Source organism: Bradysia coprophila, unplaced genomic scaffold (genome assembly GCF_014529535.1).
Source record: "Bradysia coprophila strain Holo2 unplaced genomic scaffold, BU_Bcop_v1 contig_232, whole genome shotgun sequence".
Classification (NCBI taxonomy): domain Eukaryota; kingdom Metazoa; phylum Arthropoda; class Insecta; order Diptera; family Sciaridae; genus Bradysia; species Bradysia coprophila.
Window position 1 is genome coordinate 15555875 of NW_023503493.1, and position 13374 is coordinate 15569248.

General features: G+C 33.2%; 1 protein-coding gene across 12 annotated transcripts in view; it reads right to left on the bottom strand.

Moving 5' to 3' along the window:
* LOC119076960 (rap1 GTPase-activating protein 1) overlaps positions 1-13374 on the bottom strand; it is a 194821-nt gene that overhangs the window by 21741 nt on the left and 159706 nt on the right. The gene's annotated exons all lie outside the window — the stretch shown is intronic.

Genomic DNA, 13374 nt, shown 5'->3' on the forward strand with positions numbered 1-13374 from the left:
TGAATTCGAAAATGATTTCGTTCCAACTTATTGCACCATTAATTGGTTGGGGAAGGCTCGTACGAAACGTCCTTCACCCAATTTCTTCAATACAGATTTCGTCAGTGAAATCGGAACGAATAACACTTTACATATAAAACGACAAGGGTCGACCAGACGTTTTTTATGAACGGATCCCCATGTGAGGTGTATGAACAAATAAATTGGAGTGTGACTTTAATAGGTACTCAAGGTATGTTTGCAAATGTAAGTTCAGTAATAAATGTTACCAATGTTTACCACCGTTGAATTGTTAGTAGTGTAATGAAAATCGGTGACCTTGGTTACCACAAAAGTTTATTGGATCATAAAAGGTGCTTGTAATATTCAAGAGTATTGTAAGTTTATTCAGAAATCTGACCAAAAATGATAATAATGTTTTATGGTTAGTAACGCTGGCTGTTATATTTACTCGATTGTTTAATGTACATGCGTTTCAATATTGTCTTATGATTGGCATTTGGTGATTGACTCAAGGTTGTACTGACACCAGCAAACACACAAAAAATAGTTTCAGAACAATATTGTCGATCAAAATGAATTCAAACTTTAAATTCACCACAACACGGAGAGCTAACTAGTTTTTAATGCAAAAACATTTTCGCTTTAAGTTATTCAAAGGTAAACATTTCTATTTGCGACGTGTCAACATGCGGTAGCTGGAACTATTTATCAACTTGCAAAAAGTAATATTGTCAGTTCATTTCATTTTTTAAAGCATTAAATACAGCCGTAAAACATCTGCATTTTTATTGCTTCAAACGAATACTGTTCCTGTGTTTAATAGATGAATAGGCCTTCTTGTGACTGGGGGAAAGATATTTATTTTTATGCAACAAAACGAATGTATCGACTATATTCATTAGCAAATTATGACCATCAATCATTAAAACACTGCCGTTAAACCCCTGAAAACTTCATTCAATGTTCACTGAATAAACTCAGCGGTATAGTTCAGCTGTATAATAATGTTAGGGTTTGTGTACAATCACCATCAACACCGGCTGCGGCTATAAGAATTTACACAAACATATTGTCGCAAATGCGAGATATAATAAAAATTCAAATAGTCATGAGCATGATAGAATTACAGAAACTTTCACACACACAACAGATGCAAATCCAACAAATTGCCAACCATATTAAAATTTCATCATTATCTGATAATGATTCAGGTAAGACTGACTACTATTGTGTCTGAAGTCGTAATAAATACAATTAAATTGTTATTATCGAATAGTATAAACAATGTGTGCTAATTTGCTAGTCAATTTGTCCATATTATTGATATTATGCTTGGTTCGACATTGTTGCTGGAAGTTATGAATTAATATTTGCGATGAGATTTGCATTCCTAATCATTAGGACAGATCACAGAAATATTGTTCAAGAGAATACATTGTAGAAAAGTCGATCCAATACCGTTACAATGTTCCCATTAAGACGAAGGTTGCTTTTGCTATTGCTTTTACTTTCGTCCAGTATTACCAAAGATTTTTTTTTTTGAATATTTTGTTAAGATTATTGGTCGTAAAATACAGCAGAATTGTGACGTAATGGCTAGTAATCTGTTATCGACAATGATTACAAAAATTAAAGATGAGCTGCGGCAAGTGTCATCTTTTATAGTAATATGCATAGTAATGCTAATAAAGTACAAGATTGTTCATCAAACACCATAGGATGTTTAAAATAAAAGAAGTAACAGATTTCATCACTGTTTGGCGATACGCTTGCCGTTTGTGAAACGATTTGAAAGTGTACCCGGAGGCATCATCAATTGAGTTCCCTTTTATACGTTTGAAAGTTAGATCTTTACACTGAGATGGATGGCTTTGAAAAAAAAATTGTCAATTGCAGCACCTGAAGAAGCCCGAAGACACCTCAAACAATTTTCGTTTTGATCATTTCAGAAGTTAAAAATGAAATAAATTAATGGGAAAAGGTGTAAATTAAAACGAATTCCAAGAAACTTTTTCTTGTCATACGACCCCAATATATACCATATTTCCTTCGAAAAATAATAACGGAAAACATTTCTCTATTACAGTTCTATCTCGTCCAATTGTACCTTAATATCCCACAACTCGTTGGCCATTAATCAAAATTATTCCCCTATACCAAGTTAACTTCCTTTTCTGTTATGGGTATTTAATACACGAGAGGTATCTCTGCGATATCCACTCACTTACCACATAAAAAGATGGTAATCAACAAAAAATTATTCCCATAATAGAATCACTCAGAACTGTCATTTGAAGAATAAACGATTCAGTTCATTTTTTTGTGTTATTCCGTAATAGACTATCCGACTCACACCTTTATATTGTCTCGTGCATGAATAAAAATGTCTCATATTTTCTGCTATGTTCGTCATGTTCTAGACGCGTTTATATGTGTGATTGAAATATGAAAAAATAATAAAACATAAATCTGGTTTGAAGTCGAAAAGACAATAGCATTGAACCTACACAAAAAAAAAACTGAACCGCATTGGATACATAAAAAAGAAAGAAAGAAAATGTGCGACCGTTCGTTAAGGCCCTACCTTTTTCGACGCTAGTCTGAACCTCGACCCAGACATCGTTATATCCATAGTTACAAGCAATGTTAAAATTATGCATTCCATGTAATCGTCTAAAACAATATGATGAAATGACTACGAAACATGCCAAACGGTGATCGTTCGTTTACAATTTTATTTTTACATATTTGCCATCGAGGGGGCTTTTCACTGTCCTAGGTTGGAATAAAGCAGCACAGTCGATCAAATGCTCAAACCGAACTGCTAAAGAATAAACGCAAATGCGATCGAATTCCCCTCGCTTTTTGACATGACTTGCAAACAAAAAAGAAAAATTATTGTTAGTCAAACAAATTGTGCAACTCCGGGGATCACATATTAAATACATTTGGTTACACAACGAAGCTTGTAAGCATAGCATGTTATTAATATTTAATATTGAATAAACGAACTGAGAACAGAGAACGTTCATCTTAAAAAATTCAAAATAGACATTTGTGTGTCACCGTTTCAAGTATTAGGTTTTCCGATGTCATTGACTTTGATTCTGTTGTGAACAAGAGAAGTAAAATAACATAAAATAATGGCACCATGTCCTTATCGTTATATGTATCGTTATGTGTACATATTTAGTACGAAACCAATTAACTGTACAATTTAGAGCTTTCCAATCCAAGACTTGGATTCCAAGTTATTGTCCAGCAATAGTAATTCAATACGAGTGCAAGAATTCCTGTACCTAATAATTAAGTATAGCTCAACATTTTAAGTGCACCCATAAAATTGAAATGCTTTTTGTGTAAATCCATAATTCATTCGGTTTGGGAATACATCGTAATTCTATTGCACTTTCGTGACTATAACTAGCAACGGCTTTGTGTCACGTCGCAGTAGCAAGAAATGTGAACTGAAATATACCGGCCATCAATTTAACAATTAATATTCAACTTTGTCTCCCAATTAAGCAAATTTTCAAATTCGAAACAATTCGAATAGCAAACCGAATCGGTAATGCAATCGATGAAAATTGAATTATTAACACATCAGAACGGATAGCAAACGAATATCACACACATCCATAACACCTTGATATTTTGATGCTTAATGAATGTGAATATATAAATTCTGCATTCAAATAGTGTGCGTTCGCAGTCACAGATTATAAATTGTCTAGCATTGTGTCTTCATATTTTTTTTTAAAGAAAATCTTTTTAAATTCTGCACATGTGCTTCCCCCGCAGCTATTAATAGTCTTTTGTATCCACCCAATAGAATGAAGAAGAAACCGTTTCCATTTCTCTATTTCCACAAACAGTCGCTTCACGAGACCCGTACCTTTAAACGTGTTTTTGGAATGAGAAATAATGAGAAATTTCCTTCTCCTGATTTGTCTAATTTTCTTTACAGATTCTTCGTTTCATTTAACTTTCCCAGAATTTTGTAGTAATGAGATATATCCAGTAGGTCAAAGTGTTTGTCTTAATTTCGACGAGTATTTTTTGTGGCACACGTTTCACATGTGAAAAGCTTATAAGATGATTCTTTTTCCGAGAAAATGTTCACAATAAAATGGACAATGAAAAGATTTATATTATTCCATTGCTTTGAATGGCCTGAAATATTGAGCAGATTTAAATTTTTATTAAATCCCCCCACATACACATAGTTCCGTGTGTGTGCGTCTCAAGAGATTGAATGTGATGGTACACGTAATATTTTCACATGAGGAGGATAATAATGGAAGAAACCGCCGCCGTACACACGGTGAATGTAGTGCCTTTGAGCCTTTAAATATTACCATACATCAGAGCCGTACAAGGTGGAGAACATACACCGTACATTTATACAAATTGAAATTCATAGCCTCTTTAGAGACATATACTCCAGCTATAATATGTGTACGCTCACAATCTAAACGTATTATATAAACGGAGGTAGATTCACAATTTTTTTTTTCTTCAGAAATAAATATTCTCGGAACGTTAGGTAGTAGGTAGACAGAGACGACGAAGTGCAAACTCAGAAATCTTTTATTCTTCATATAATCTTTGAAAGTAGTTTATGGCATGTAGGTTTGTATGGTTTGTGTGGCATATAGTGGAAAAACGTGATGTTGTCACAAGGAAAACGATAAAAATCAATGGGTTAATTTAATATATTGCGATAGGGACAAATCCCTAGATGGCTTCAAGTGAAATTGAGATAGGTTTTACGTTTTGTTAAACTTTACGTGTGCCGTATTTACGTGAAAGAATTTTTCGTATAATATTAATCTTGGTAAATGTTATTGAATGCAATTGTGTTATTGACATCATGATTGCTATCGATTATTTTTTATGTATTTTTCGAATTCAATAAGTACCTCGATAAATACAACAAATGTGCTGCAGTATAAATATGACAAAAAAAAGCTGCAGTAGACTAATTTTCATAACTAGTCGACGTGGGACCACACAGGGCTCCCCGATGTCAAGGAATTTTTATGGCATTTTTCTTTGATGTTCACATGCATAGACACTTTGTCCAATCATTCCATTTTGTTACATAAATATTTAGATAAAGCTTTTCTTTTCTTTATTGTTTGATTGTTTTATGTTCGTACACATATTACATCTCTAATATTTTCTCGTATATTTACAATCATTTGTTATATCACCACACTCTTAAGGCAGCAATTTAAATCACTTATTCATCCAGACGCAGACGATTCGAAATCTGGGCCAATCTATTTCCATTAAAATATTTTACAATGAGCCGCCAAGAATGTATTAAATCGATTATATACACTCTTGAGCATATACAAGGCCCATACGATGCACATAAATAAGCGCCAGCGAGTGTGTGCACTTTATGGATTTGTTGGATTTTTCTCAACGAAACTATGAAAACAATTAAAACTTTTTAGGTTTTAGTTTATTGTTTCAAAATATTTTACGCTTTCATATTTATCGTCATCATCATCGTCAACAGTAAAAAAAAAGATTTTGTTTTCTTATGGAAACGATTGATTTCGTTTGTGAGTTGGTAGAAGTATAAATTATTACGAAAATATCTGTAACACTGCACACGGGCTGAAGTTAATTGGTTTGCTTGTCATATTAATTTAAATTTTATTGGCTTGGAGCAGATGGTAAATATTTTCGTTATTTTTTTTTAGAAATTTCTTTTTCCTGGCTCATTGTTATTGTGATTATCTTTGTGACACAAAATTTTTTCTCTTTCACATAAATCAAAATTCCATTTTAACTTCTTCCGCCACATATACCTAGGCCAGTTAGAAACGAAACCGTCTCGTTTGCTTAATTCAAACTTCAATCAAAATTTCAATTTATTTTTCATGCAAAACCCTCCTGTTTATTTATTTATTTTGTATTTTCTGACCCAAATTGTTTTATACTGTTGTTGCCATTCTCTTCAGTCTACGAAAGAATAGAACAGCAGAAAAAAAAATTAGTTCGTCTGGGGCTGGTTGTATAATATCACATCACATATTCAGATTCGATGTGATAAACAATTTAAATGAAAAATAAATTGGATTTTTCCTCTTGTCTATCCACAAAATACCGTGCAATGATAACTGTTCTTGCATGTGATTTGGATATATTTCATCGAGTTTGAAACAACACAATGAAAAATAAAAATTCAACAAAACATGTGAGCATACAATGAATGTGGTATATCAGTTGGAATTGAAAAAAAAATCTATTGATGTCAAACTGTGTAGTGTATTTATATGAGCACATGTAACCCAGAAAAGCTGTACCGAAGAGACCACCGTTTATATTTTGCATTATCTTCTCATGTATGTAATGTAAGGTTAACTCCACTAACCAATCTACCTACTAACACCAAATGCAACAAACGTTTATCGGTAAAAAGAATTAACTTCAATTTAACATAAACAACACACCGTATTAAGATGAGGTTTACGTTCGATGTATATTGTTGTATTCAGTAAGTGGATAGTTGTGACTCTTGTCTATTTTTATCGTTTTCTTTCTGCTTATGGTTACGATGATGTTATGAAAAGATGATATCGATTTCCCGTAATAGACTCGCACATCATCTCTTTGACCAATTTATTTAATTGGAATTTTGTTCTATTATTTTTAGACATTATTCTCGTTATTCAAAAGCTTTATTACCACACTCGTTATCGTTGTCATATAATGCTTTATATAAATTCAAAGCATATTTTGATGTAACAATCAAGGTGACATTTATTCGAGATTTTAGTGTTATTTCAGGAGGAATCCTTCCATTGTTTGAAGGCGTAGTAGAAAATTTGATTTCTAATTTAAATTTCTGTCTCCTGTTCTAATTATCGGAAAGCAATCAAATCTGAAGTGAGAATTTTACAAAAGCTTTCTAGGTTATTGGCGTAAATGTGCCGTCTAATAAAACCTCTTTGAATCAGGTTTGATCAAAGCAGTGTTCAGAGCAGAAAATTGATAGCAAAATTATTTCCTTTTTTACAGTTCAAATAAAAGTTTGAGTCAGAATTAGGGATCCCGAAACTCTCCAATTTGGAAACAACTGTTACTGTTGTCATTGCATTGTGTGCTCGCTAGTGCTTTTTTAATATCGAAAAACGAATGTAAAAACATGTTCTGCATTACACAATCCAAAACGTTCTGAAAGGTGGACATATTTTTACCAGTATTTATAAACATAATTTCGGAAAGAAGATTAATGTGAGAAACCGTTTGTAAAAGCACAGAAAATATTTCTGCTAACATTTACAAACAACAGCAAATTAGATTAAATGTGGTCGTTTGAAATTGTGAAGAATTTTTATTTTCTATTTGTGAAAAGAAAACGGAATCTCACCTACACATTAGACATTTCGAATGCAGAGATAGACTCCAAGGCAGAATATATTTGTCAGTCACTTAGTGGTAATGAATGAGATAAATTATTCCAATATATAACAGCGAAAAACGGCGATGCACACCCATTATGAATGAATAATATAAAAATTAGAAGATTTTTCTTTAATTTCTCATTTTCTTGTTGAATAAAGCCAGCACGTATGTCGTTTACCAATGTGTGGTTGCAAACATGAACAATTTTCTTTCTTTTTAGCCCCGTACGAAGTACTGGGGGCTTATAAGATTAATATGCCGTTTGTAACACGTCGAATTGGAAGCAGACAGTAAGGGCAAAGCTTTTGGTTATGTTCATAGATGACGAATCCGCAATAAAAAAAATGTCCGTCCGTCCGTCCGTCCGTCCGTCCGTCCGTCCGTCCGTCCGTCCGTCCGTGACCCCTCTAGCTTGAGCAAATCACAACCTTTTTTCAAAATTCTTTTTTTCCCCGATTGGTATCGACAAAAGTAAGGTCAAGTTCGAAAATGGGCATGGTAGGGTCGGCCCTTCCAGAGCTAGGGCCCTATAGGTGTTTTTCAGTCTTTCGACGATATCTACCGAAATACGCACGTAATAGCTGCTTGTGATATATCAAATGAAAGGTATTGACGAGTAGAACAAAGTTGCTGAACATTGTTTTTGGGTAAGATGCAACGTGGGCATGTTGGGAGGGCTCAAAGGTCGTTACTCGGCCCTAAGTGTTTTTTCCACATAAATCGAGTAAATCTCATCCGATTTTGCCAGATTTAGTTTTTTATGGAAGGTAATTGAATACCGAAAAGAACGTGGCGAAAAAAGTTTCAAATTTAAGCCCTTGGACTAAGGCCGCTACTCGGCCCTAAGTGTTTTTTGCACATAAATCGAGTAAATCTCATCCAATTTTGCTAGATTTTGTTTTATTTGAGAGATAATTGAATACCGAATAGAATGATGGCAAAAAATGTTTCAAATTTGGGCCCTTGGACTAAGGCCGCTACTCGGCCCTAAGTGTTTTTTGCACATAAATCGAGTAAATCTCATCCGATTTTGCTAGATTTAGTTTTTTATGGAAGGTAATTGAATACCGAAAAGAACGTGGCGAAAAAAGTTTAAAATTTGGGCCCTTGGACTAAGGCCGCTACTCGGCCCTAAGTGTTTTTTGCACATAAATCGAGTAAATCTCATCCGATTTTGCTAGATTTAGTTTTTTATGGAAGGTAATTGAATACCGAAAAGAACGTGGCGAAAATTTTTTCAAATTTGGGCCCTTGGACTAAGGCCGCTACTCGGCCCTAAGTGTTTTTTGCACATAAATCGAGTAAATCTCATCCGATTTTGCTAGTTTTTGTTTCATTTGAGAGATAATTGAATGCCGAATAGAATGATGGCAAAAAAAGTTTCAAATTTGCGCCCTTGGACTAAGGCCGCTACTCGGCCCTAAGTGCTTTTTGCACATAAATCGAGTAAATCTCAACCGATTTTGCTAGTTTTTGTTTTATTTGAGAGGTAATTGAATACCCAATGGAAAGTTGGCAAAAAAATTTGGGTTTATAAAATAATGTCGTAAATTGTTGGTTTTATTTGAGAGGTACTTCGTACGGGCTTTCGTAATTGCGCTATGCGCAATTTTAAAAATGAACACTTTCAGTAAATTTGAGCATGCCCAACTTGACTTGCATTTTGGTAACAGACGCATTAGAGGGTTGTAGACGTATTAGGGTTCCGGGCGTATTACGGCTACGGACGTATTATGGTTACGGACGAAATAGGATTACGGATCGTACGGGGCTAAGTCGCAGCAAACGCTCCGACTGTTCTGATGCCTTGTTTTAAATTAACCCTAGAATTATGTGCACAATTTTTGTATTTGACGGTGGTGATATTACTTTTAAAAATATCATAAATGTAGCAGGCCTGTTTAGTCATGCATTGAAAAAAGTTTTTTTTTTTGAAAAAGTCATGAGAACCAGCTTTTCATAGAACGTATCCGCAATATGTTTGCTAGTTGTATGTTCATAACTTTAGCAACTAATTTGATTAAAAAGGCTCTTGTTACACAAATTTCGACAAATTCTGGAAAAGTTGTATTTCTCTTGGCAATGTAATTTCATGTCATGTTATGTCCGGTTGCGTCGATAATTTGGCTTTTCCTTTTTTTATTTTACTAAATGGATTTCATTGAATACAACGACGCAGTAATCTATTTCCGTTCATCATCGCACGTCTCACGTTTTAGCTACCTGCAGAGTTTCTCCAAAAATCTAATTTAATTTCTCATTTTTAGCAAGTTTGAGAATTCTGGTTTGAAGAGAATTCCTTGTACAGGGAAATAAGGAAGCGTAAAATTGCCGAGAAACTATACATTTTAATATGCATAAAATATATATGTATGTTGCAGTTCTATGGTGATAGTCATACACAAAGTAACTGAATGTGCTTGGCTGTTGTGTTATATAAACATCACGTTTTTGTCGCAACACAGTGAGGTAATATTTTATATTTTGTTTGAAGAAGAAAAACTCCATAAGAACTTTATAATACATCCATCCACACACACAAAACACAACATACACAAAGTTAAAGGTTCTTTTTTCTTCGGCTTCGAACATCTCTGAATGAAATAATTTTTTTTTTGCTTCAAATGAAATGCCTGAAGAGCACTCCATTCAAATGAAAATGTATTTTAAGTGAAATTACGTATTCACGGTTGGTATATGATTTCGCTTTAATTCTTTCAAAAAGGGTAAAGAGTATGTCAAAGTCAAACATTGTCGCCTTTATGGACATTCATTTGGAAATAAATCACAATTATAATTGTACGACGCTTTAACTTTAAGGTGAATAGTTCTTGGACTCAAATAATCCGATCTATCTCATTCATAATCCATTACCATTTGGCTTGTTGTGAGTGGGGGTCTGAAAAATGTCGATTTTAGATTTAACGTGAAATATACCTTATGAATGACGTCAGATTATAGTAAAGCATTGTTACATTACAGATATTCATTTGTTATCGACAGCAACGAGAAAAATAAGCCAAGTACTACAATTCATATAGAAAGATAAATGGTTCAACAAAAGAAGTAAAAGATTTTGTGTACGTATGTAGTTCTTTAAACAAATGACGTAATAGATTATAATGATTGTACTGTCATACATCAATGACAGAGGTAGTACTCACTATGTCATTGTCATACACAAGACGTTTTTAAAAGAATAAACACGTTTCCTCCTACGACACCGAACACAACCAGTTCTTCCTTCAAAATATCCTCTCCAAGGCGGAGTTCTCTGCAAGAAGTGATTGAGTTGGTCTACGAATTTCAATCAGAAAGACCTCCTCAAATTTTCTGGACTTTGACATTAATTTGAGTCAACAACAAATTCAAAACAGCCTCCCCTAACTGCTCAAATTATTCTAATTGAACTCAAGTACATGTGATAATAAAGTATAACAAATGAAACATCTGCAAATTCGTTTTTTTTCGTTCTATCTAATCTATGCGATGTTGTGCATTTACGCCATATCAATTCCGTTGAGCGGTGAGCATATTACAATTTTGTTTTAATCGAATTTCTTCATAGTTTCCATGGTACGACTTCACCTGAATAAATATGGAAAAATGTTGTTTTTTCGGTGGATTATCTATTGTAATGCATCTGTATTTCGAAAATGCGTTAAACTTCCTACCATATACGTAGTGTGCGATAAATATGTACGCTCATATCGACATTAAATAAAAAAGACGAAGATTAAAACGAATTTCTCGTAACTGAAAAACACCTTTTCAAACAACATTGTATTATTAAATATATATAAAATATGTGGTCGAATTAATAGGAGTCTCGTATCTAACGAGTTTTTATATCAACCATTTTAATAATAGCGACGACGAAAAAAAAAATTGTGTGTACTCAAATAGACATAATTATTGGGCTCGAATTTGAATACATGATGTGTGTACGAGTGTGAAAATGAATTGTTATGGTAAATGGTTTGCTTGCGGTGAGTTAAATAAATTTTATGTTGTTAAAGAAACTGAATTGAATTTATTATTCATAATTTTAATGTTATCATCCGAAAGTTATTTTACATAACAACAGGTCTACAACATTGTGTCGCCAAAAAAAATTTGGGAAAGAAATACGTTTTCATGTTCATTGTTATTCGAACGCAGCCAACTAAAAACGACAAAAGGCAATAAAAATAAAAATAAATTCGAGTTATCGATTTTTACGTCAATGCCTCAAAGTGCATGCATAAAGCAATTTTGGAAGAAAAATAAATTCACTGTGTGTGTGTGATGAGTAGCGTATACTCGAAACCACATTATACAAATTCGGAATATTATTTATGATTCGGATAAAATGTAACAGAAAAATGGTTTCGAATTTCAGAAACGAGACTTCAAAACGCTGGGTATTTACAGTTCTGGCGATAAGGTTTTTGGTCATTCAAAGAAATAACAAAATTATTTATTGATTTTAAGAATTTGAAGCACTTGGCTGATTTGCATGTTTACAAATAAATTATTTTTTAAGCAACACTGACTTAATGTATGGATCGTTTGATTCGGTTAACGTATACGACTTAGCGATAAGGTGGTAATTATTAAGTTGCATATGAACGACAGAAAAAATATATTTTGCACATCAGTTGGTCAATTGATTTAACTATTTGCGAATGACTATACCATACCATACTATCGAAAACGTACAATCATGGTCTGTATAGAGTATTAACCATAAATGCTACGTTTTCTAAGTTACATGATGGCATAATAAATATTTCAGTAAATTTGAAGCCGTAATGCTTGATTAGAATCATGTCACGCGAACATTAAATTTTCCGATTTGAATTACAACCATGACGGCTAATTCATTTCCAATAAAACGATGAATTTTCCAATGGAAAATTCGATCTAATTATTCGTGGAACTAGTTATAGAGTTCATAGACCACATAGACTTCCCAGTGAATGTGAGCACAACAAAAGTTGTCGGTTAGATGTAAAACCTGATCGACAAGACTGCCCTGGCGTGTCATCGCGATGACTAAAAGTTCGATATCGTCAAATTTGAAGCTGATGTAATTAAATAAAGGTAAACAATAGGAAATACCAGATATTGGCAATGAATCATTGACAAATCAAGTTTATTACGTCAATGAATGAGAAACAGACTGTCTGTTAAGCTACGTATACAACTTCTGTATTAAACTAATTGGTCTGACACATGTTCGACGCTGTTCGACTGAATTTAAACAAGTCAAATCGAAGAAAAAGTGCCTGTTAAGAGGTGCCTGCATTTTCTTTTTATTATTCGCTTTGATAATTTATCGCAAAATACTAAAGTGTAAAGAAACGTCTTACTTAAAACCAATGGTTCATACGATAATTTAAGTTAAATTGAATTCTAAATTACATTTTTTTTAAACTATTCCCTTTCGTAATGTATACCCAACCGAATTTGGTTCATTTTCAAGATAATCTTACCCAAAACAAAGTTTCATTTAATATTCCATTATCAAAGCCATAAAAAGGGTCAAAAGTCGAACGAAAAAGCTGTTTACTATTCCTAAGTCGTCGAAATGCGGTGTGGTAAAAATGGTGTGAACAAATCTACATAAATTTAATGTTACAGTCCAATTGGTTCTCTGTTTTCCAATTTCATCAATGAAGCCATTTCTAATTTGAATAGCGTCATTTGTAAATAATTGAATGAAACGATTTAAATTTATTGATTGACATTGACTGGTAAATTAAATACAAAAGTGATGAAGAACAAAAAAACACAACCAACATGGGCTTCATTCCAATGATTACTAATTAGCTACATCCGATTCATCATTTTGTTGTTGTTGTTGTTTTATAAAATGCTAATGATCACTGACATTGATTTCCAGACCATAATTGACTAATTCATTAACGAAATGATTTTCTAAATTTATTCATGATGATCTTT